Source organism: Magnolia sinica, chromosome 17 (genome assembly GCF_029962835.1).
Source record: "Magnolia sinica isolate HGM2019 chromosome 17, MsV1, whole genome shotgun sequence".
In the NCBI taxonomy this organism is placed as follows: domain Eukaryota; kingdom Viridiplantae; phylum Streptophyta; class Magnoliopsida; order Magnoliales; family Magnoliaceae; genus Magnolia; species Magnolia sinica.
This window is the reverse complement of record NC_080589.1, coordinates 58460913-58484705: the sequence shown is the minus strand read 5'-3', so window position 1 is coordinate 58484705 and position 23793 is coordinate 58460913. Positions and strand designations below refer to the sequence as shown.

Genomic DNA, 23793 nt, shown 5'->3' with positions numbered 1-23793 from the left:
TTTAATTATGCATGATTTTTATGAATATACTTGGGGTGATGGATACAAGCCATGCTTTTTTCCAATTTTGAGAGCGATGTGTACTTCCACTCTATATTTAGATGGCTTATTGCTCCTCTCTTCTTATTTTTATTAAGTTAGCCTATTTGTTACTCTTCTCTTTTATTGAGTTAGCTTATTGCTACTATTCTCCTTTATTAGGTCAGCATTGTGCTACATCTCTTTATGGCTTGGGTATGTGTCTTGGAATTCCGAAATCCTCATGGTTTGACTTATTTCTCTATTGATGTAAGTTATGTGTTATAAGCTTCATATATATTATCATGGACATAATATGTTTCAAGTAGCGGCCCTTTTTGTCGGCATGTAATCTCGTGGGTTGGTGAGTGGTGCACAATTGATATAAGTAAATCCTCATACATATTACATCACTTCTCAGGATTAGATGTCGCAAATAGTCACTACATAAATACATTATGTCACGTAAATCTCTCAATCGCATTGTTGTGTCACCTTAAGACGTTCACATAAATCAACGTTAACGTTGGACACGTTGACGAATCTCCGTAATATGGGATGCGAGGTGAGCCTAGTTTTTCATGAACTATATTCCACATTGTGATGACCACTACGTATGATGGAACACACACTATGCTAAGCATGCATTCATGTAGATTGGTTGGGCGTACTGATACCACTCGTAGTGGTGGAGTACGAGATATATCAAAACCCTCACATTATTCTTATGAATCTCTTGAATTATTGTTAATATTAAAGGATAACTATCACTATGAGTAGGGCATTGACCCTCTCCAACCATACAGATATTGCAGGCGAATTACATGTTAATGATATGGCTGATAATCAATTTATGGAAGATTCTTTCGAAAAGAAAAGAAGAAGGATAACACCACGAATTGTTGTATTTATTTTTTTGCTGCAAACTTTGATAATGTAATAAACACCCATTGAGAGGGCATTAAAGAATTATTTGTACGTTGTTTACTCTAATGGAATAATAAATAAATTCAATTTTATTCTCGTGAGTAGTTACCTTCATAAATGTAATTGGATGTGATTTATTTAAAAAATAAAACAAGGTGTGATTTTGAAGCATCCAATTTTTACATTATTAACACTCAGAATTCTTTGGTACGAGTATGTACTCGGGCCGCGAAAATTCAGGATATTACATTGGCGCTCTAGTTTCCTTTTTTTTTAATTATTAATTGTTAATCATCATTGATCTCAATTGTTCAGATTATTGGTTGAATCTAATTCCTAGTTCTAGTTATAGTTTATTTCAGAAAGACACTCATGTAAGTCCCTGTGGATTTGACCTCAGTCTCACCAAGTTATTACTATATCGCGACCCTGCACTTGGGGTCGTGAACACGCCATAAGGAAGATCCTTGTACATGAGGTAACTTTCCTAGGCAAGAAGCATTTGAGATGTTGTTTATTCGTCAGTTTCTTCAAAATTGCATGTGAACTAGGCTGAGCTGAATTCTTTGAGGATGAAAGGGGTAAAAGTTCGGTAACGTTTAGCTTTATTGAGATGAAAGAATAATAATTCCATATATACAAAGAATGTATGGTTCACCTGAGGAAGATGAATAACACGATGACCATAAAAGGTATAGATGATATCGAAAGGGATATGAGAATGTACAAGGGTAGAGTGGAATTATTCGTATATCCACATTTGGAGAAGCCATAGTGGTCCTCCACTATGAAATAAACCTTTCGTGGTCATTTCATAAATGCCTTTGTATAGGTGACCAAGTACAAAAGGCACAAGGGTAAGTTTTCGACCTTGTGCAAGTGCCTCGACAAGTTAGACGTACTCGTTAGTGATCTGGAGAGCATTCACATAGAGTAAGTGATGGCAGATCTAGAGTAACAAGAAAGCCATGTATTCTTTGTACTCTAAAAGACCCTCATGTTTATAGTATGTTTGCATGAACTGGGAATAGGCTTTATCAGCCTCATTGGTGAAATATCTTTGTTTCTTTTGAGCGAAGCCTAGGAAGACTGCCTCGTCGAAAGGAAGAAGTTGGGTAAGAACAGAAATGTCTATTATTGTTGGACTCATAAGACCGCTTCCGAAGAAGAATGTGTCGGTGGATGAGCTTCAAAATGTCGATGCTGTGATAAGTAGAAGAGGATCCGATGCATAGCCGGACATTGACAATTTAATGCATTCATAGATTCTAGATTCTCTCCAAGAAGTTTCATATTAGGCAACGATGTGGTCAAACCAATCATTCCATCCTAGAAGGGGTTTCGACCAGGATTGTGGATTTTTTAGAGCATTGGAGGGTTCTGGAACTGATTTAGATTGGATTAGCATTGTTTTGCCAGGATAGTTCAGGAAGAAGAAATCCAATGAGCAGATTTAATCATGATTCAACTTCAGGAAGGAAGGTTGGCCCCAGCCAATGGTAGTCTCCAATTGGTGATTTGAATATAATTTCGTAAGTAAAATTTTTAGAGAGGCCATCTAAACCATTTATCAGATCATCTTATTAGAAGATTAGAGACATAAAAGATGAGGAAGCGGCCATTGCAAAAATGAGAGAGTTAACTTGGGTTTTGGAGATGAAGTAGGGAAGAAAGCATGAGAAGCGGAAGAATGTGTTGAAATGTGGTATATATCGGTAGAAATCTAGCACATTAATCAGGGCATCATTATTTTCTTGTTCGATATGATGTTTGTACATGCGTCACAATGGGAACGACTCTTTGTTCTAAAAAGGAACATTCGAAATTATATCAGTCATAAATTACAAAGAAAGCATCGCCACGTGGTGTGAAGAGCAGACGCATTTATGAGCGGTCATACGTTGCTTTCACCTTTTTCGAAAGATGAAGCAATGTGAGGGCAATGTTCATCTTTATTTTTGCCAATTCCTACAAGAGTCAATCAAGAAAGGTTGCGTGTAATCATGAGGGAGATGCAAGTGTATTTGAATATTTTTAAAGATATTTGGAAATGGTTTTGCGATAAAATAGCTGGTGTCTGAGCAGTGTCATATCATCCACTAAGAGAAAGTGGTTGAGCGAAAAGTTAGTGTTGTAGCTCTTATCGGGACAGATGGGAGGTTCATAAGTAATAAAAGCAAGTAGTGTTGAAGCGGTTATAGCAACTGTAAGAACATGGGAAGAATCCAGATGTTCAATCTAATGATATGAATAATGAAGGAAATCAGTAGAAAAAATCATCTCATACCAAACTAAACCAAATTTATTTTTCAATTGCCAGCCATTTACATTCCTTAGTATAATCTTTATCATTATCGGCCGTTTACATTCCTTAGTACAATCTTTATCTTTACTTGCCATTTACATTCCTTAGTGTAATTCATAACAATAATCAAGTAGTTAACTTTAGTTGTAATTCGAGTCTACACTTATACATTGGATTCAGTTCTAGTATTAAGCGAAGTTCTCCATCAAGAGAGGGGTTCCGTAATTGTTTTTCGCGGCCAATTGTAAGAATTTCCTTCTTATTTTGTTTGTAGTGAAGAAAAAAAGACTTTTCATATGGAAGATAGAGTTGTGGCCCATTTTCATAGGATAAACCCCACCCTCTGACTATTGCCTGATAATCTTAAGCAACGTTGTGCGCAAGTGGCTGAATAAGCGACTGAAATTATTAAAAATTAGTTATATACAGTCAATTTCTGACGTATCTACCTATCTTAACGCTTGGAATCGTCGCTGTTCGGTTTGAATTTATTCAATTCTGGCATGCCGGATTCCATAGCTTAATAGTCAACATTGAAGCCTTATCAGGGTTCATACGGCCAATCTATTTATAACATATCCCATCATGATGTTTATATGCGATCCAATATCTTTATAAGTTAAGTTCCATCCAGAAGATGAAGGGAAAACTATGTATTAGCCTGATTGGAAACCTAGGTGGCCCCTAGAGGTTTTCAATTGTAGTCGTCTCCTTGGCCACTTCTCCCTCTGGTGTGGCCCATCTGAGTTTTGAATCAGCCTTATGTTTGGGCTCATGTCCTATCATAAACTGGCCAAATGATAGGCAGAGTAGATGTAACAAAACAAAGGTACGATGGCCCACAATTCTTTTTGTTGAAAAGGCTCATGTTAGGAAATTCCCCGGATTACTCTCATCCATTAGATGGGAACAGAAGTCAAAAGTCTTTGCCGTGCAGACACAAGTCATGAAATTTCCGGGACCACAACTCATCCATTAAATAACAACATTAGTCAAAGTCATTGCCGTGTAGACACAGGTAATGGGCAAGTCTTTCTAAACAAAAGGGATCTCGTCTTGCCGTGTTGACGAAGGACGCGGATTAGGTTGTACCCGCCTGTCTCAAACTCGGAACAGGAAGGGCTCTCATGGGCCCACCCTGATGTATGAGTTTTACCTATACTGTCCATCTATTTTTTCACATCATTCCAAGGATATAAGCCAGGAAAATGAGGCAGATCTAATGTTCAAGTAGACCACAAGTGGAGATTGAATGCCATCCATTAAAAACTTACCGGAAGCTATAGACGTTTTGATAAATAGTGATATTTGTATTTTCCCTTCATCCAGTTATTTGTGACCTTCCGGGAAGGTTGGATAGTAAATAAAAATCACAGTGGACTGTGGAAGGTTACAATGGTGGGTGTCAGTATGGGCGATGATTTTTTATTTTTTTTTGGAATGGTCCACTTTAGCCATGTAACTCAGCAATTTTGACTCCTACCTGCCTCGTCCAAGCTCACGACGGGAGGAAGTGGATTGCCTGCGAAAGCCTTTGCAATGAACTACTTCAAAGCGGAAGTTGGGTGAGGCCGAAATTGGATTGCGTACTGAGTTACTCAGTACGCTCTCATGTTACTGAGTAAACTCTGTTGGGCACGCTGTGAATGTATCTGGTCTATCCACACCGTCCATCCGTTTTTCCATTTTATTTTAAGGTTGAGACCAACATTTAAGCATACCCAAAGATCAAGTGGACCATACCATAGGAAACAGTTGGAATAATAACTTCCACCGTTGAAACCTTTCTAGGGCCAACAGTGATTTTTATTTCTCATCCAACCTGTTCATAAGATCACACAGATATGGATGAAGGGAAAACATAAATACAAGCTTGATCCAAAACTTCCGTGGCCCCCAAGAAATTTTCAACGGTAGATGTTCAATTCACACTGTTTCTTATGGTGTGCTGCACTTGAGGTTTGGATATACTTCATTTTTAGGTTGTAGCCCTAAAATTATTTGGTAAAATGGATGGACGGAGTGGATAAAATATATAAATCACGGTGGACTCCACAGAGTTTACTCAGTATGCTTAAATCCGCATCCGGTGAGACCACAGTGATGTTTGTGAGAAATCTACTCTATCCATCTAATTTTCCATATCCTAGCCCAAAATGAGCCAGATCCAAAACACAATTGTGCGACGAAGGCATGAAAAAGTACAGCACAAGACATGGAAAATTACATTGGATCAAAATGAGTCAGATCCAAAACACAATTGCGCGGCATGACATAAAAATGCGAGTAGGGAAATGCCGTTGAAACCTTCCTGAGTTCGAGGGCAGTGTTTATATACCATTTATAGTGTTCATAAGATCATTTCCACTGTAATAAATTGAAAATACAAAAATATCAGCCTTATCCAAAACTTCTGGCCCTAAGAATGTTTTAAGGGCTAACGTTCAGCTCTCACTGTTTAGTGTTGTGGCCCGGATGATTTTTTTGTGACAGGCATTTGGCGTCAGGGACTGGCGGGGATATCACCCAATCCGCGGCGACCAATGGAATGGAACGGATTTTAAGTCAAGCTGCAACTACAGAAAGTGGGAGCGGATTAGGTGCGGCACCAGCCTTTTCGTCATAGAATTAGCGGGATGAAGGGAATAGACCAGCTCTATCCAAAACTCAAGCATAACACTACGTTTAGAACTTTTAGGTAGAATTTTACATTTTCTCCTTTGGTGTGGCCCATTTGAGTTCTTTTCTAGGATGATATTTCCTATGCATGGTTCAAATGTGTTATAACCTGGTGTACGGAGTGGTCAAATATACAGCACAATTCAAAAGGGTATTCGAGTATGAAGAGAGGGCTGATTCTGAAATGACTCGTCCGGTTCCATGAGGACTCCATTGAGTCTGATCTAGTTCTGCACGAAAAGTTAGTATTGAAAATAGGTAGAGCTGTATACGAACTGAGTTAGCTTGGTTAACTCGCTCGAATTGACTCGGAAAAGCTCGCTCCAACTCGGCTTGAAACTAGGTTTGAGCCAAGTCGAGCTAATTTTTTGAGCTTGAAAAAATTTCGAGCAAAGTCCGAGCTAGACCGAGCTCGACTCGAAACTTGACTCGGTTCGATTCGACTTGAATCGGGTTCACTTAATATAAATATTTTGTAAATATTTATTGTTGGTGCAGACATTTGGTTCACCCTTTTTTGTTGAATTGCTAGACCACCGGATACCTGCACAAAAAAAAAAAAAAAAAAAAACAAAGGAGAAGTAGACTATAGCAGGGGACCCTCCGATGCCAAAGTCAGGCTAAGAATTTAAGTCTAGTAGCATGAATATGCTCTTGGGTGAGATTTTTTGTACCTCTTAGTGTTGATGGGTCCCCTATTTATAGTGTAAAGGAGTCATTATTGGGGTTAGAAATAGTTCTTGGTCACAGGCACAATCTCTGCTCATGTTTCTCGACCGTTATGTAGGTTTGGGTGATAAGTGTTGAAGTGGTCAACCCTAAAATCTTGTGACGGATGGTCGATGTCGAGCTCTCGATCAGTCGGGCTGACCTCCATGGTGGGCTCGATGTGGACTTCCGAGTTGACCATCACTCAGTCGGCTGACCAACTCCTTAATCTGTTCGTGCTAGGGCACGAGGGATGGGCTAATTTCCTAAGTGAGACTCGTCATTATGGATGACCATCCCTTTATCTTGTCTGACGGATTGGTCTTCTGGTCATCTGTCGAGACTGAGCTGAGCTAAACCTTCCATCATTTAGACAAATTATACAAATCCAAGCATCCCTTGGCTATCAGATAGGCTAGGTAGGTGCTCAGACATATACGGTGTCGTGGCCTCAGCTCAATAATTCGACGCTCGTCGTTCTTCAAATCGATCCAGGGAAGGATCATTCACAAGTCCTTTAATCATGATTAGCCTTGATCTCAGCTTTTAACTTTGGGCCAGGAAGTTTGTGTTCATGAGTCTAAGATGACCTCATAAGCGGTCGGACCATTTTCACCTAGAACAAAAGCCCCCTAATTCTGAGTTCGCAGTGCGAGCTTGAGGAGTAAGTTGGTGAAATGAGGTCGGGCGGACGAGCTGTCTCGCCTTTATTGCTGGAGGATGGAAGGCACAAGGATCGAGGTAAATTCGCAATGATGGCCTGGTATGATCAAGGCATCGTACGTCTTCGCAGTAGCTTTTTTTGGGTTCTGTCCTATGTGGTGCAGATGCGTGGCACCACCCGCAAAGTTGGGTCGGGAAGGCGAACGGGGAGCTGCCATGTGTAAAGTGTTCACTCCCCAAGTGTAGGGTTGTGATGTAGTAATAAACTCGGTAAGACCGAGGTCGAATCCACAAGGACTGATACCTGTACGTTATCTGAAACCAAGTAGAACTAGAACTAGACTAAGATGCAATCAAAATCAAATGTAAATTTAAGGAATAATTGTGGAATAATTATCTAAAGCTTTAAGGAATTCAGAGGATGAAACTAGGGATTCAGAGGATCCACTTGTAGAGATCAGGGAGAAATTATGCCTGCTTCAGAAATCATGGAATTTAACTAGACTTCCTTTGATATAGTTTTCAAGAGGTGAAAGGTGTATGAATTAGAATGGATTCCATCACCAAGCCATGCCCAGGAGACAAAGTAAACAACAGAATTAAACTAATTACTAACCAACCAATAGTATATGAGGATCAGGAAGGGTACTGTCATCCTACCATGCCCATGGGACAATGATGAACAACAGGGCTTCCTGACTTCATAAATATAAAAAAGAAAAAGAAATATTCAAAGCCATTGCAAACCCATTGTAATTTCAGTCACAACAGACCATTAAAGACTGAAACGAATATTCTTTTAATAATCAACTTAAAGCCAAGTTCAGTTCAGAAATTTTAACTTAAACGCATGAAACAGTATCTCCCATCTCGCTACAGGCTTCACCTCTTAGCCCTAGCTAAGAGGTTTAGCCACACATGATATGGGCTAACAAAAACAACAAAATAAAGAATAAAAAAGAAAAGAAAAGAATAAGAAGGAAAAAAAGAAAACCCACTCCACGTCCAGCCTTTCTTCAACCGTCCAAAACTCCAACTCCTCCGCTGTTTCACGTCTCAGCCACGTCCAGCAGCCTTAGCAAAAAAAAAAAAAACCAGTCACTGCTGTCTAGCCTCCAAACTGAGCATCCACGCTGCCAGCTCTCACATCCACTCCAGCAGAAGAGACGTCTTCCCGTTTCTTCCCCCCCCCCCCCCCCCTTGTTTATAGAACTGTCCTCCGAGAGCTCCTGCAGAGTCCTACCAGAAACAGGTTGCGGCGACAGTCCTCTCGCGGCCAGCTATTCAAACCGCGTTCGTATGCGTAGTGAAACGCAAAACATCTTCTGTTTGGATCGAGATTTTGGACGACTGATCGTCCAAAATCAGAATCGGACTCCTTGGAGGTGGTCACGGCTCCCTGTTGATGAGAATGAACGATTTGGATTGCTGATCCGATCACCGTCCTGATCACAGAACGGCCTGGAAGTCCCGGTTGCGCATAACAGGGCATGCGCGGTTCTTGCGCTGGGATGTTGGTGGAGGCCATGAACGATGCTGGAGAGGAAATCCACTCCGTCAGTTGGATTCGCCTCGAAATTCCGGTTGGAGATGGACGGTTTTGGTTGTCCGTTAATGCGGCCCATTGAATTACAACTCAGCCGTCCATCCTGCGTTTAAACAGAGACCCACGCACATATGCGTGTATGGGTTTGAAGAAACCCCTCTTGTACGGTCGGTTGGCTCCTCTGGAATGACTGGACGGTCCGGATTGTCGAAATAAGGCGCGAGTGGGGCCCACATCGAGCGCCCGTCGAAACAGCGTCGGTCGCTGTTTCCTTTCGAAACAGGGACTTCGGGTCAGCGAGTGTTTTGACCGGACTCTCCGTCCGGTGCCTTGCTCGTGCACCTGTACCCATGTACATGCAATGTACATCTGGGTCCATCGTAATGTTCGAGAGACATCTGTACCGTCCATCCATTCTGTCATATTCTATAAACCGTCCATACCAATTTTGAAGTATATCCAGATATCAGGCGGGCCCCACATAATGATTAAAGGAGCTGATCTGTCCATTGGGCTACTTCCACAGTGATCCAGGAGCTGAAATTTAACGTGTACGGTTCATTTATGGTCTTCAGGCCACGTATGGAGTTTTGAACTGATCAGATGGTGGGAACTCTATGATCTTGCATTCTGGACACTTTTCAGGTCACTTGAGCTTCAATTTCTCGATTTTCTTAGATCTCTGGCGTTGATCTTGGTCCCCTGGAGTCTGGCCCTTGTCATGGTGATTCCTGAATGTTAAATCCATATTTTTAGCCTTCTATTTCAATCCATGCTTGTAAATGCGTCCTGTATTACAAATACGATTAAAACATGCCGTCAAACAGTATCATATTCGTAAAATCGGGTAATTACTGGGGTCTGATATGCAATATTTGACCCTCAACACAACCCCCAACCAGCATTTTGCTAGTCCCAAGCAAAATATGCGAAAAGTAAGTTGAGAATTACAGAACAATTTATAAACTCGAGTGATTTTTGCAGAGTAATCCAGATATGAGAATTTTTAGATTCATGACTGTTGGATATTACTTTCTCCTAGACTCCAGCGCACGGTAAACTTCATAATCAAGTTCAAAGTATTATTCCATTAATTAGAAAAATTCTAACCATTGAGATCTATGAATGTATAATCTAATCTCGACTTGTCAACATTAAGATTCACCTTGATATTTAAGGATATCATTGGTAACAACTGAGAGAATTCACGATAACTCTTCTTGGCTTACACATTAATTTTTTTTTGATTTTTTTTATTAGAAGTAACGCCAAGAAGAGGGATCAGATCCTCACCTATAGGGAGCAAACCTAAGGTAAAGACTGTACACCCAACTTTTTCACATATCATTCATGGGGAATTAAATCTACACCTATAGGGAGCAAACCTAAGGTAAAGACCATTTGCCCAATCCTTTCAATTTTCCAAGTTGGTTCCTTTCATGTTTAGTGATTACCAAGTTAATCCTTTAATATCGAACTGAAACCTTAATATGCAAGCGAGATGTGTCCTGCGAATTCATGACTCAACCAATGTTTACAAATTCTAATGATGGATTAATAATTCAAACTTAGCTGTGAAATTTAATAGATAACTGAATCCAAGAGTCATAAAGTACCAACATCACGCATCTTGACATTCTAAGTGCCCTAGATGGCCGTCAAAATCACTTCGAAAATGTCAGAAAATTTTTAAAATTTTCACAACTTTTGTTCAAGACCAAGAAAATGCTGATTAGGTGACATAATCTCCCACCCCCAACTTAAAATCTACATTGTCCTCAATGTAAAAGAAATAAACATGCGATGCACATGGGACAAAAAGTAAATGAGAAGTGATGGAAAGATAATACCTGGATGAAAGAATCAAGAGGCTTTCCAAAGATTCCTACGTAGGAGCGGTCAACACAAGAGAGAAACCAACAGAAGTAAAATAAAATAACAAAAATACAATCCTACCTATACCACTTTCGTAGGTGCTCTCGATTGCATTTAGCGTATGCAATAAGCCTTTAAACCCCTAGGTTGCCCCTAGTGGACGAGTTGTAGTCTCGTGAGGGTTTGCAGTAATGTTACCCACAAATATTGAACTAACTAATGAAATGAAGAGCTGGGTTGCCTCTCAGGAGCGCCAAGTTTACCGTCTTCAGCCAGACAAATAAAGCAACTACTCTAGTCCTAAGAAAATAGGAAACCTACCTATACCTCCATCAGACTAGGAGATCAATCCTGGTAAACAGGATCAGTCAAAGGCATGGACATGTCCTCTGAATCAAATTTCTCGACAAATGGTTTCAATCGATGTCCATTAACTTTAAACTCCTTGCCATTGTCGGGATCTCTTATCTCAACGGCCCCATGCGGAAAAACAGTGACAACAATATAAGGACCGGTCCAACGAGATCGAAGCTTACCCGGAAAGAGATGTAATCGAGAATTGTACAAAAGGACCTTCTGACCAGGCGTGAATGATTTTCGCGAAATGTGTTTGTCATGGAATGCTTTCATCTTGTCCTTGTAAATTCTCGAATTATCGTACGTATCATTCCGGATTTCTTCAAGTTCATTCAATTGAAGTTTGCGTAGCGAGCCAGCGTTGTCCAGATTGAAATTTAGATTTTTGATCACCCAGTACGCTTTATGTTCCAACTCTACAGGCAAGTGACAAGCTTTCCCATAGATAAGTCTAAAGGGAGACATTCCAATAGGGGTTTTAAAGGCAGTACGGTATGCCCATAAGGCATCGGTCAATCGGATTGACCAATCCTTACGATCTGGGTTAACCGTTTTCTCCAAAATGTGTTTAATCTCCCTATTCGAAATCTCAGCTTGTCCACTTGTTTGTGGATGGTATGGGGTGCTCACCTTATGAGAGATACCGTATTTCTTCATTAAGCTCTCGAATAGTCTATTACAAAAGTGTGAGCCCCCATCACTAATGATGGCTCGAGGCGTTCCGAATCGAGAAAGGATGTTTTCTTTTAAGAATTTAATGACCGTGCGATGATCATTCTTTCGACACGGAATCGCTTCGACCCATTTAGTGACATAATCCACGGCGAGCAAAATATACAAATTCTCAAACGATTGGGGGAATGGTCCCATGAAATCGATGCCCCAGCAATCAAATGCTTCAATGATAAGGATGGGATTCAAAGGCATCATATTTCGACGGGACAATGCTCCCAATTTCTGACAACGCTCACAAGCTTTGCAAAACTCATGAGTGTCCCTAAACATAGTGGGCCAGTAAAAGCCACACTGCAGAATCTTGGCCGTGGTCTTTTTAGCAGAAAAGTGACCACCACAGGCCTGTGAGTGACAGAAGGAGATGACGCTCTGATGCTCATCGTCTGGTACACATCTCCTTAGGATTTGGTCTGGGCAATATTTAAATAAGTAAGGATCATCCCAGAAAAAGTTGCGCACCTCGGTGAAGAATTTCTTCTTATCTTGCGCAGTCCACTGTGTCGGTATGGCACCTGTAGCAAGATAATTAGCAATATCAGCAAACCAAGGTGAATGGGAGACTCTGAACAGTTGTTCATCAGGGAACATGTCGTTGATATGGGTCGTCTCAAGGGAATCAGAGGTATTAAGGCGAGAAAGGTGATCGGCCACTACGTTCTCTACTCCCTTTTTATCTTTAATTTCCAAATCAAATTCTTGGAGTAGAAGGATCCATCGTATCAAACGGGGCTTAGAATCATTCTTAGAAAGAAGATACTTAAGTGCCGCATGATCTGTGTAGATAATGATCTTGGATCCGATCAAGTAGGACCTAAATTTGTCCAAGGCGAACACTACAGCTAAGAGTTCCTTTTCCGTAGTCGAGTAGTTCACCTGGGCAGAATTTAAAGTTCTACTTGCGTAATGAATGACGTAGGGCCTCTTATCTTTTCTCTGGCCTAGGACCGCCCCAAGCGCATAATCAGAAGCGTCGCACATAAGCTCAAAAGGAAGGTTCCAGTCGGGTGGCTACATGATAGGTGCAGTGGTTAACGTGCCCTTAAGCTTGGTGAAAGCTTCCTGGCACTGCTCAGTCCACTCGTACGGAGCATCCTTTTGAAGAAGATTACATAAAGGACGAGAGAGAAGACTAAAGTCCTTTATGAATCGCCTGTAAAATTCTGCGTGTCCCAAGAAGGATCGCACGTCTCTGATGTTCTTGGGTGGGGGTAGGTTAGAGATAAGATCGATTTTTGCCTTATCTACTTCGATTCCCTTGGACGAGATGATATGCCCAAGGACTATTCCCTTCTGAACCATGAACTGACACTTCTCCCAATTAAGTACCAAGTTCTTTTCTTCACATCTTTTCAGCACACATTTAAGACTTTTTAAGCACTTGCTGAAAGATGGACCGTAAACAGAGAAGTCGTCCATGAAGACCTCTAGGTATTACCCCACCATATCAGAAAAGATACTAAGCATACATCGCTGAAAGGTGGCAGGGGCATTACATAGTCCGAATGGCATCCTTCGGTAAGCAAAGGTGCCGTAGGGACATATAAATGTGGTCTTTTCCTGGTCTTCAGGGGCTATCTCTATCTGGTTGTAGCCCGAATACCCGTCAAGAAAACTATAATAGGAATGACCAGCTAACCTTTCAAGGATCTGATCAATGAATGGTAAAGGAAAGTGGTCTTTCCTCGTGACGGTATTCAACTTCCTGTAGTCAATGCACATTCTCCAACCAGTAGTGACTCTAGTTGGCACGAGTTCATTATTAGCATTGGCTACGATGGTGATTCCGGACTTCTTAGGAACCACTTGAGTTAGACTCACCCATTGACTATCAGATATAGGGTATATGATACCCACGTCCAATAGTTTAAGAACCTCAGCCTTAACCACTTCCTTCATGTTTGGATTTAGTCTACGTTGTGGTTGCCGAGCGGTTTTTACATTATCCTCAAGATATATGCGGTGAGTACAAATCGAGGGATCGATTCCTTTGAGGTCTGCTATTGTCCATCCCAGGGCTCCTTTATGCTCAATGAGAGTAGATATAAGCATACTCTCCTGTTCTTTCTCCAGGTGGGCAGAGATCACCACTGGGTATGTCTCATCTTGACCTAAATAGGCATATTTCAAATTAGAGGGCAAAGGTTTTAGGTCAAGCTTCGGCGGCTTGAGGTTAGACGGTAGAGGCACTACATCAGTTTGTGGTAATTCTTCAAATTGTGGCCTCCATCGGTTAACTTCAAGTACCGGTGCAGTATCCAGCAAGGCGCACGTCTCCCTAATCATGTCATCATTAAAATCATGGGAGTGGGCCAGGCACGTCTCTAGATGGTCGGAGGATAAGGTCAGAGGTGTCGTATCTTCCACGAAAGAGTCAATCATGTTAATGTCATGGAAATCGTCATCATCCTCTGAGTTGCTGCCATTATTGAAAAAAATGTTTGACTCCAATGTCAAATTTTCAAAAGACATAGTCATGATACCATTCCTGCAATTGATAATTGCATTTGACGTGGCAAGGAATGGGTGACCAAGAATGACAGGAATCTGAGTGCTCATGTTATTGATGGGTTCAGTGTCAAGGATGATAAAGTCTACAGGGTAGTAAAATCTATCAACTTGGACCAACACATCCTCAATTATTCCTCTTGGTACATGAACAGAGCGATCAGCAAGTTGTAGTGTAGTTAGGGTGGGTTTTAATTCACCCAAACCTAACTGTTTGTATACCGAGTAGGGAATCAAATTGACGCTCGCTCCTAAGTCAAGAAGTGCGTGATCAATTCGATGGCTCCCGATTACACATGATATGGTTGGGCTACCGGGATCCTTGAATTTCTGCGGCACGTCTTGCTTCAGGATGGCACTCACTTTCTCAGTCAAGAAGATTTTCTTTTGAATAATTTTTCGTCTTTTGGTCGTGCATAAGTCTTTCAGGAATTTGGCATATGAAGGTATCTGTTTCACGACATCAAGTAGAGGAATGTTAACTTTCACCTGTTTCAACACCTCTAGAATATCCTGAGAGTTAGAGAGAGGTTTTGGTGAAACCAACCGTTGGGGGAATGGAGCAACTGGCTTCTTTAGAAGTTCCAGTTCTACTTTTTGTGGGGCATCACTGGATCCATCATTGTTGTCCTCTTCTGGTTCTTGAGGCTTTTCGGGCCTAACCAGAAGAGTTTTATCAATGATCTTCCCACTCCTAAGAGTGGTGATGGATTTAGCATGCCCCATTTGATTTGAAGAGCTGGGATCATTACTCTTGTACTGCGGTTTAGGATTGAGGAGAGGTTGTGCAGGAAGCATCCCCTTTTCTATAACCGTCATACGAGAGTCTATCTTTTGCATAAAATCTGTAATTCCCTGCATTGCTTGAGCCAGCTCTTGTATGGGATTTTGAACCGGTTCCTCTTGAGGTTTCACTTGATTTGGATTTTGATTGAAGAAACCTGGAGGAGTCGTCGTTTGTCCATTCCTCCAACTAAAGTTTGGATGATTTTTCCAGCCAGGATTGTATGTGTTGGAGTTAGGTCCAGTAAAAGGTCTTTGATAATTATTTACGGCATTGGCTTGTTCATTCAACACTCCTCGAAAGGCGGGTATTGTAGGACAGTTTTCAGTTGTGTGAATGTTTCAATCACAGATGCCGCAAACAATTTCATTGACCTTATCCTTCTTTCCTTCCATGGCCTCAACTTTCCTTATGAGCGTAGTCACTTTATACTTGAGATCATCCTCTTCTTTCAAGAGATATAATCCACCTTTCTCCTTTAATTGAGTCGGCCTAGACGTGGTGTTCGCCATTGGGTAATAGTCCCATGATTGTGTTTTTTCAGCGAGACTATCGAGGTAATCCCATACCTCGTCAACATCTTTGTTGATGAACTCTCCATTACACATTATCTAGACCATTTGGCGCATGGAAGATGTCAATCCATCATAGAAAAAATTTGTAATGCGCCACGTTTCAAATCCGTGTTGTGGGCATGAACTGACCAAATCTTTGAACCTTTCCCAACATTGGAAGAATGTTTCATCTTCCTTTTGGGCAAAGTTCATGATCGCTTTTCTGAGGGTAATCGTTTTATGATGTGGGAAGAATTTTTTTATGAATTCCCTCTGCATGTCATTCCATGTGCCAATGGATCTAGGACGCAGTGAATGTAACCACGTCTTAGCTTTCTCTTTTAAGGAAAAAGGAAAGAGTTTCAGCCTAATTGTATCCTCAGATACATTAGGAAAACATAATGTAGCTATAATCTCATCGAACTCTTTCAAATGTAAATATGGACTTTCTGATTCAAGTCCATGGAATTTGGGAAGGAGTTGGATAACTCCTGGCTTGATGTCCATTTGTCCTGTGTTTTCAGGAAAAATCATGCATGAGGGCATACTCACTCCCGCCGGTTGTAGATAATCTCGTAAAGTACGAGGCGGGGGTGCCTGTTGCACCTCATTTTCATCTTGGGTATCCTCCACCCTGGGTGGGGGTAGAGGAGGTTGGTCTTCAGCCATAACTTCAGTTAACTCAGGGGATTTCGATCGGTGTCTAGTCCTGCGATGGATAGTCAACCCCTCAACCAATCCTCCTTCAGTCAAGAGACGTCGAGTGTCGTCACGGGCCCACTTGGGCATGAAAACACTCGCAGCCCTCAATTAAATTTAAAGCCTAATCCTAAGAAAGGAAAAGAAAATCTAGAAAGAAAGAGAGAGTTGGAAAGAAATTACCAAATTGGAGTCCTAAGTTAAGGACCTGCAAAATAAAAGTAAAATAAGTTAGATTCTAAAAGAAGAGGAACAATCCTTGAAAATAAAGGTAGTAGTAAACTAATTTCTAAAAGAAAGTGGAAACTTCTAAAATAAACTAGGAAAGTCCTAAACTAGAAAGTAAATTACTAAAAGAGAATTGAAAAATAGAAAGTAGGGAAGGAGCTTACCGAATTAGAAATTTCTATCTTAAAGGCCTACAAAATAAGAAGGTTAGTTCCTAAACAAAAATTCTAAAAATAAATTGGGAAACAAAATTAGATTCTAAAAGTGTTAGAATTAGAAAGTTAATAAAATAAAAATAGAAAGTTAATTTCTAAGAAGGGAAAGAAATAACCTAAATTCTAAAAATAAACTATTTCCTACAGAAGGGAGGATACTAGAATTAGAAAATTTCTAAAATTTAAACCCTAATTCTAAAAATATGAAAAAGTAGAGAGATTAGGAAGGAATTACCAATTGAGAAACTTATGTCCAGATCCTATAAAACAGGAAACAAGTTAGTTTTGAACTCAAATAAATAAATAAATAAAAACTAAGGTTAGTAAAATCCTAATCTTAAACTAATCCTAAAACCAATTAATTTCAGAAAATCGTAACCGTCAGTCCCCGGCAACGGCGCCAAAAACTTGTTCACTCCCCAAGTGTAGGGTTGTGATGTAGTAATAAACTCGGTAAGACCGAGGTCGAATCCACAGGGACTGATACCTGTACGTTATCTGAAACCAAGTAGAACTAGAACTAGACTAAGATGCAATCAAAATCAAATGTAAATTTAAGGAATAATTGTGGAATAATTATCTAAAGCTTTAAGGAATTCAGAGGATGAAACTAGGGATTCAGAGGATCCACTTGTAGAGATCAGGGAGAAATTATGCCTGCTTCAGAAATCATGGAATTTAACTAGACTTCCTTTGATATAGTTTTCAAGAGGTGAAAGGTGTATGAATTAGAATGGATTCCATCACCAAGCCATGCCCATGAGACAAAGTAAACAACAGAATTAAACTAATTACCAACCAACCAATAGTATATGAGGATCAGGAAGGGTACTGTCATCCTACCATGCCCATGGGACAATGATGAACAACAGGGGTTCCTGGCTTCATAAACTTAAAAAGGGGAAAGAAATACTCAAAGCCCTTGCAAACCCATTGTAATTTCAGTCACAACAGACTATAAAAGACTAAGAAAAATATTCCTTTAATAATCAACTATATCAACTTCAGTTTAGAAATTTAAATTAAAGGCATAAAGTAGGTTCTCCCATCTCGCTACAGGCTTCACCTCTTAACCCTAGCTAAGAGGTTTAGCCACACATGATATGGGCTAACAAAAACAACAAAATAAAGAATAAAAAAGAAAAGAAAAGAATAAGAAGGAAAAAAAGAAAACCCACTCCACGTCCAGCCTTTCTTTAACCGTCCAAAACTCCAACTCCTCCGCTGTTTCACGTCTCAGCCACGTCCAACAGCCTTAGCAAAAAAAAAACCAGTCGCTGCTGTCTAGCCTCCAAACTGAGCATCCACGCTGCCAGCTCTCACATCCACTCCAGCAGAAGAGACGTCTTCCCGTTTATAGAACTGTCCTCCGAGAGCTCCTGCAGAGTCCTACCAGAAACAGGTTGCGGCGACAGTCCTCTCGCGGCCAGCTATTCAAACCGCGTTCGTATGCGTAGTGAAACGCAAAACATCTTCTGTTTGGATCGAGATTTTGGACGACTGATCGTCCAAAATCAAAATCGGACTCCTTGGAGGTGGTCACGGCTCCCTGTTGATGAGAATGAACGATTTGGATTGCCGATCCGATCACCGTCCTGATCATAGAACGGCCTGGAAGTCCCGGTTGCGCATAACAGGGCATGCGCGGTTCTTGCGCTGGGATGTTGGTGGAGGCCATGAACGATGCTGGAGAGGAAATCCACTCCGTTAGTTGGATTCGCCTCGGAATTCCGGTTGGAGATGGACGGTTGTGGTTGTCCATTAATGCGGCCCATTGAATTGCAACTCAGCCATCCATCCTGCGTTTAAACAGAGACCCACGCACATATGCGTGCATGGGTTTGAAGAAACCCCTCTTGTACGGTCGGTTGGCTCCTCTGGAATGACTGAACGGTCCGGATTGTCGAAATGAGGCGCGAGTGGGGCCCACATCGAGCGCCCATCGAAACAGCGTCGGTCGCTGTTTCCTTTCGAAATAGGGACTTCGGGTCAGCGAGTGTTTTGACCGGACTCTCCGTCCGGTGCCTTACTCGTGCACCTGTACCCGATGTACATGCAATGTACATCTGGGTCCATCGTAATGTTCGAGAGACATCTGTACCGTCCATCCATTCTGTCATATTCTATAAACCGTCCATACCAATTTTGAAGTATATCCAGATATCAGGCGGGCCCCACATAATGATTAAAGGAGCTGATCTGTCCGTTGGGCTACTTCCACAGTGATCCAGGAGCTGAAATTTAACGTGTACGGTTCATTTATGGTCTTCAGGCCACGTATGGAGTTTTGAACTGATCAAATGGTGGGAACCCTATGATCTTGCATTCTGGACACTTTTCAGGTCACTTGAGCTTCAATTTCTCGATTTTCTTGGATCTCTGGCGTTGATCTTGGTCCCCTGGAGTCTGGCCCTTGTCATGGTGATTCCTGAATGTTAAATCCATATTTTTAGCCTTCTATTTCAATCCATGCTTGTAAATGCGTCCTGTATTACAAATACGATTAAAACATGCCGTCAAACAGTATCATATTCGTAAAATCGGGTAATTACTGGGGTCTGATATGCAATATTTGACCCTCAACATAAAGCGATGGGCGTTGAGACGTCCCTTCATCTGTGGCATTTAATACAAGCCATCAATGCTCATAGCCAAGGAAGCCTATAAAAGTGGAAGACCCCACAAGCAGCTCGGTCATTTGCATTTCGTTCTTCCCATCGCTGCTTCAGAGCTCCCAGAGTAGGCGATTTTCGGCTGAGTTTTTCCTCCTCCTCTGGCCACTGCTGCTCTTGCTTTCTCTCTCATTTTTTTTGCATTTTTCTCCTCTTCTCTACCCGATATGTCAGATATGTCGAGCAAAGGGCATAAGGTCTATGCCTTCGAAGGAGATTTAGACCGGGGAAGCATTGATTCCCAATTTAGGGTCCCTTTCGAACCACCTTCTTCAGTTCCGTTGGGATTTAGTCAAGAAGAGGCTTCTTACCTTGCTGGGCGGGTGGCTGCTCAGCCAAGCCTGCTCAGTCCTCAGCTGAGCAGCCAATAGATGTCGGCCTTGGGGGGCTGACTTTGAAGGAATCGACTATGGCTAGGATTTGCTCAGAGTTCCGGTTCCTAGACTCCATGCGGCTTCGAACTCCTACCCCTTATGAAGTCCCTGGGGACCCGGCTGATGGGGAGGTGGTCATTTTTGTTGTCGCTCTTTAGTGTGAACTTTGACTCCCACTCCATCCGTTCGTGAGGGCAATGACTTCCAGTCTGAGGTCGGCCCCAGGTCAGCTCATTCCGAATGCATGGAGGGCTCTTCTGGGAACATACATCCTTTAGTTTCAGCTCAGTAATAATGAGCTAACAACCGAGGAGTTCATGTATCTATACCAGGTCAAGGTCAATCCCATGCAGTCGAGCTGGTATTACTTCTCAACATGAGCGAATAGAGGTCGGGGCCTCATTGTCAACCCCCCGACTTCTAACAAGGATTGGAAGAACAAGTGGTTTTGGGTGTCAGGAGAGTGGGAAGCACCCGCTGCAGAGATGGCTCGTCTGTCAGTTCAGACCCCCACCAAGTTTGCCACTTCAGGTCAGGTACTACTGAGAAGTTGAACTTAGATTTCCTTTCCGAATTTTCTTGCCATGTAAAATTGTCACCATTTGATTATCTTTATAGTCTTCCCAAAGGATTAACCCAAGCTATCTGACTTGCAGCGCAGGCAAGTGGACAAGGTAAAGGCTTTAAAGGATAACTGTTGCCATTGAAACGTGTTGATTACCCCAGAGCTGCTCCACCATTATGGTATCTTTCAGTTGGTCCCTCCTCAACAGCTGACCTCTCTGGACATCCTACCCCTTCTTCCTCCGTTAAGTGATAAATTATCAATTTGCCAGAGTCATTAGGATCCGATGCTAGCATTCAGCTGACTTGAACTGTCGTGCAAGCATGACCAAGCTCCAAAAGTCAAGGAAGAGGAAGCGCCCTCCTCCCATGGAGGAGATGGTCGGGAAGAAGACCTTTGCTCGGAAGAAGGTGGTTGTCCCCTCCATCATACAAATACTCACATTCACCGTGGAGGTGAGGTCGGGAGCTGGCGCGAGCAGCCCCTGACAGGTTAGCTAGCTTCGGTTACGGTGGGCCAGGGGGAAGCTCCCACTCCGATTGCCCCTCCATGGCCAAGCGCAGTGGAGGTCGTTGATCTGGATATGGAGGAGGCACCTCCAGTACCTGAGGTTCGCATGGCTAAAGAAGTCGAGGCCTCACCCCCTTCAGCTCGAGTCAGGGCTGCGGGTGAGTATGTCTTTTCAATGATGTCATTGTTATTCTCTGCTCCATTTTGCTAAATGATTTCTTTCATGCTCAGCTAGTCCCTGCGCTACTGACCACCTGCCAGAAGGTGAGGCAGATAGCTGATGAGTGCGAACAAGTCTAGGCAGCACTCAAGGAGAAGACTGCCAAGGTCGAGGCCCTTAGGGAGGGCCTTTAGGAGAGGGTGGCAGAGGTTGAGGCCCTGAAGGGAATCTTGGAGCATACTGGGGAGGACTGAGATGCTCTGAAGATCCAGTTGGATGAGGCCCGATGCAAGGAGGGCTTGGTGATGACTGAGCTCGAGGGGACGAAGTCATATCTCAGCTTGACTCGAGCTGATTTGGAGAGGGTGAAGGCGCACCTCTCATCGGTCGAGGTCGACGCTGCGGGGCTGAAGGCGGAGCTGGAGAGGGTAAAGGCGAGCTCGGCGGCTAAGTTAGATGAAGTCGAGACGACTTTGGCTGCTCAACTATCTGAGTCTGAGGTGGCCATCCTAGCGATCAAGGCTACAGTCATAGAAGAATACAAAATATCGAAGGAAAGAGCCAACAAGGTGGACGTAGTTTAGAACTGCTCCTATGACCACTGTGTTGAAGATGTCGGATAGCTGTACCCCGAGTTGAACTTGGACACGCTTTTAAGCAATGAAGCCTCGGAGGAGTCAGCATAGCCTGAGGTTGAAGTCAAGCAACCTCCTCCTAAAGCCGGTTAAATTTCTCTTTTAGTTTGTAACAAATTTTGTATTCTTTTTTGGATTGAATGAAGAAAAACTTTTTTGCCTCCAATGTGTTCGTGCTTTGTGTGTTTGTACTATTGACCTTTAGGACCGCGCGTTTGCATGTAGTAGTGGGCTGAACCTATAGGTCGAGGTGCATTAATTTTTGTAAGTAATGAATGACAATCTGACCTTTTCATTGCAGGTCAGATCACCCATCGCTATAGTTAATAGTCTGACCTCTTCTTTAAGGGTCATATTATTAGAGGAACGTCTCTCCTTACATTGAAGGAGGCCCTCGGTAATTTGTATAGCAAGAGATAATAGTAGAATTTAGATGAAAGTTTCTCATGCTGAGGAGGCTTTATTGTAAAATTTCAGTAGATTTACATTTAGTTCTGTCATTCCTGACCTTAACGGGTTACTCGCCTTCACTATGTGGCCTGGGCAGCCTACTGGTAGTAGATTTTTAGGTGCTCAGCATTTACGGGTGCGGAAAAGGTCATTCTTCTAAATCCTCAAAAGGTGTCAGGTCGAGCTGTACCTATTACCTGGTACAGTCCTTCCTAGTTCGGCCCTAGGGCCCCTGACCCAGGCTGCTTAGTGTTCTGGAATTTCCTACAGAGGACCAGGTCTCCTGGTCAGAATCTTTGGATTTTTACTTTAGAGTTGTAGAACCGAGCGACTTGCTGCTGCCGAGCTACGGTCCTAAGCTTTGATTGTTCTCTTGTTTCTTCTAGAAGTTCAAGGCTCATGGCCATCTGCTCGGTGTTCTGGGCTTCATTGTAGGACCACACACGTGTTGTAGGGAGTCGAATTCGACCGAGACGGCGACCTTTATTCCAAAGGCTAGAGAGAATGGAGTCTCCCGGTGGACGTCCGAGCGGTAGTCCTATAGGCCCAGAGCACATAAGGGGGCTGCTCGGCCTAGTCACCCTTCGTCTTCTCGAGCCTAGTCTTGATTATCTTATTGATTGCTTCCACTTGTCTGTTAGCTTGGGGGTGCCGAGGTGACGAGTATGCATTGTGAATGCCGAGCTCCCAACACATACCTCGGAACTTGTCATTATTAAACTGTTTTCTATTATTCGAGACGATTGTGCGTAGGATTCCGAACCGACAGATGATATTCTTCCAAACAAAGTTAGTGATCTTCTGCTCGATAATCTTAGCCAAAGGCTCGGCCTCGACCTACTTAGTGAAGTGGTCGACTGGCATGACAGTGTATCGGATCCGACCTTTACCCATGGGTATTGGGCCGATGATGTTGATCCCCCATTGGGCGAACGTCCAGGGCCCGGTCATCAGGGTCAGTTCCTCGGTAGGCCGGTGATGAACTGTCGCAAATCGCTGACACTTATTACACCTCTGAGTATACTACTTAGCATCCCTCTGAATGGTCAGCCAGAAGTACCCCTATTGAATGACCTTGTGGGTGAGAGTTTGGCCCCCAGAATGATTTCACATATCCCTTCATGAATTTCATTCAAGATGTAATTGGCCTCTTTAGGTCGAAGACACCAGAGATAGGGCAAAATGTAACCTTTCTTGTATAGGATATCCCTTATCATTGTATAGTGAGCTGCCCTAGATCTAAGTTTATGTGCTTCTAGTCGGTCGTTGGGGAGCTTGCCTTCTTGAAGGTATTCGATAATCGGGTCCATCCAGCTCGGGGTTATATGTATAGGTAGAGAGATTTCTGGGTAGAGCTTATGGATGCTCAGCTCAGCCAAGAATTTGATCAGTATCATCCTTGGGATGCCTTCCTCGGCCGCGGATGCCAATTTCGCCAACGCTTCTGCCTTCGAATTTTCTGACCTTGGGATTAAGCTGAAGTCGTACCTCTAGAATTTGCCTATTAGTTCTCGAGATTTTTACAAATATGCGATCATCTGCTTCTCCTTGGCTTGGTATTCATTAGTGACGTGATTAACGACGAGTTGAGAGTCACAGTGGACCTCTTGGACCTGAGCTCCCATAGTT

The 23793-nt window shown here is 42.4% G+C and overlaps 1 non-coding gene across 1 annotated transcript; it reads left to right on the top strand.

Annotated features, from left to right (window-relative positions):
• Positions 1-15780: 15780 nt before the first annotated feature.
• On the top strand, positions 15781-15887 carry LOC131232185 (small nucleolar RNA R71). Its single transcript, XR_009164801.1, has one exon. It is a non-coding gene; the product is annotated as a small nucleolar RNA R71 (small nucleolar RNA).
• The last annotated feature ends 7906 nt before the right edge of the window (positions 15888-23793 follow it).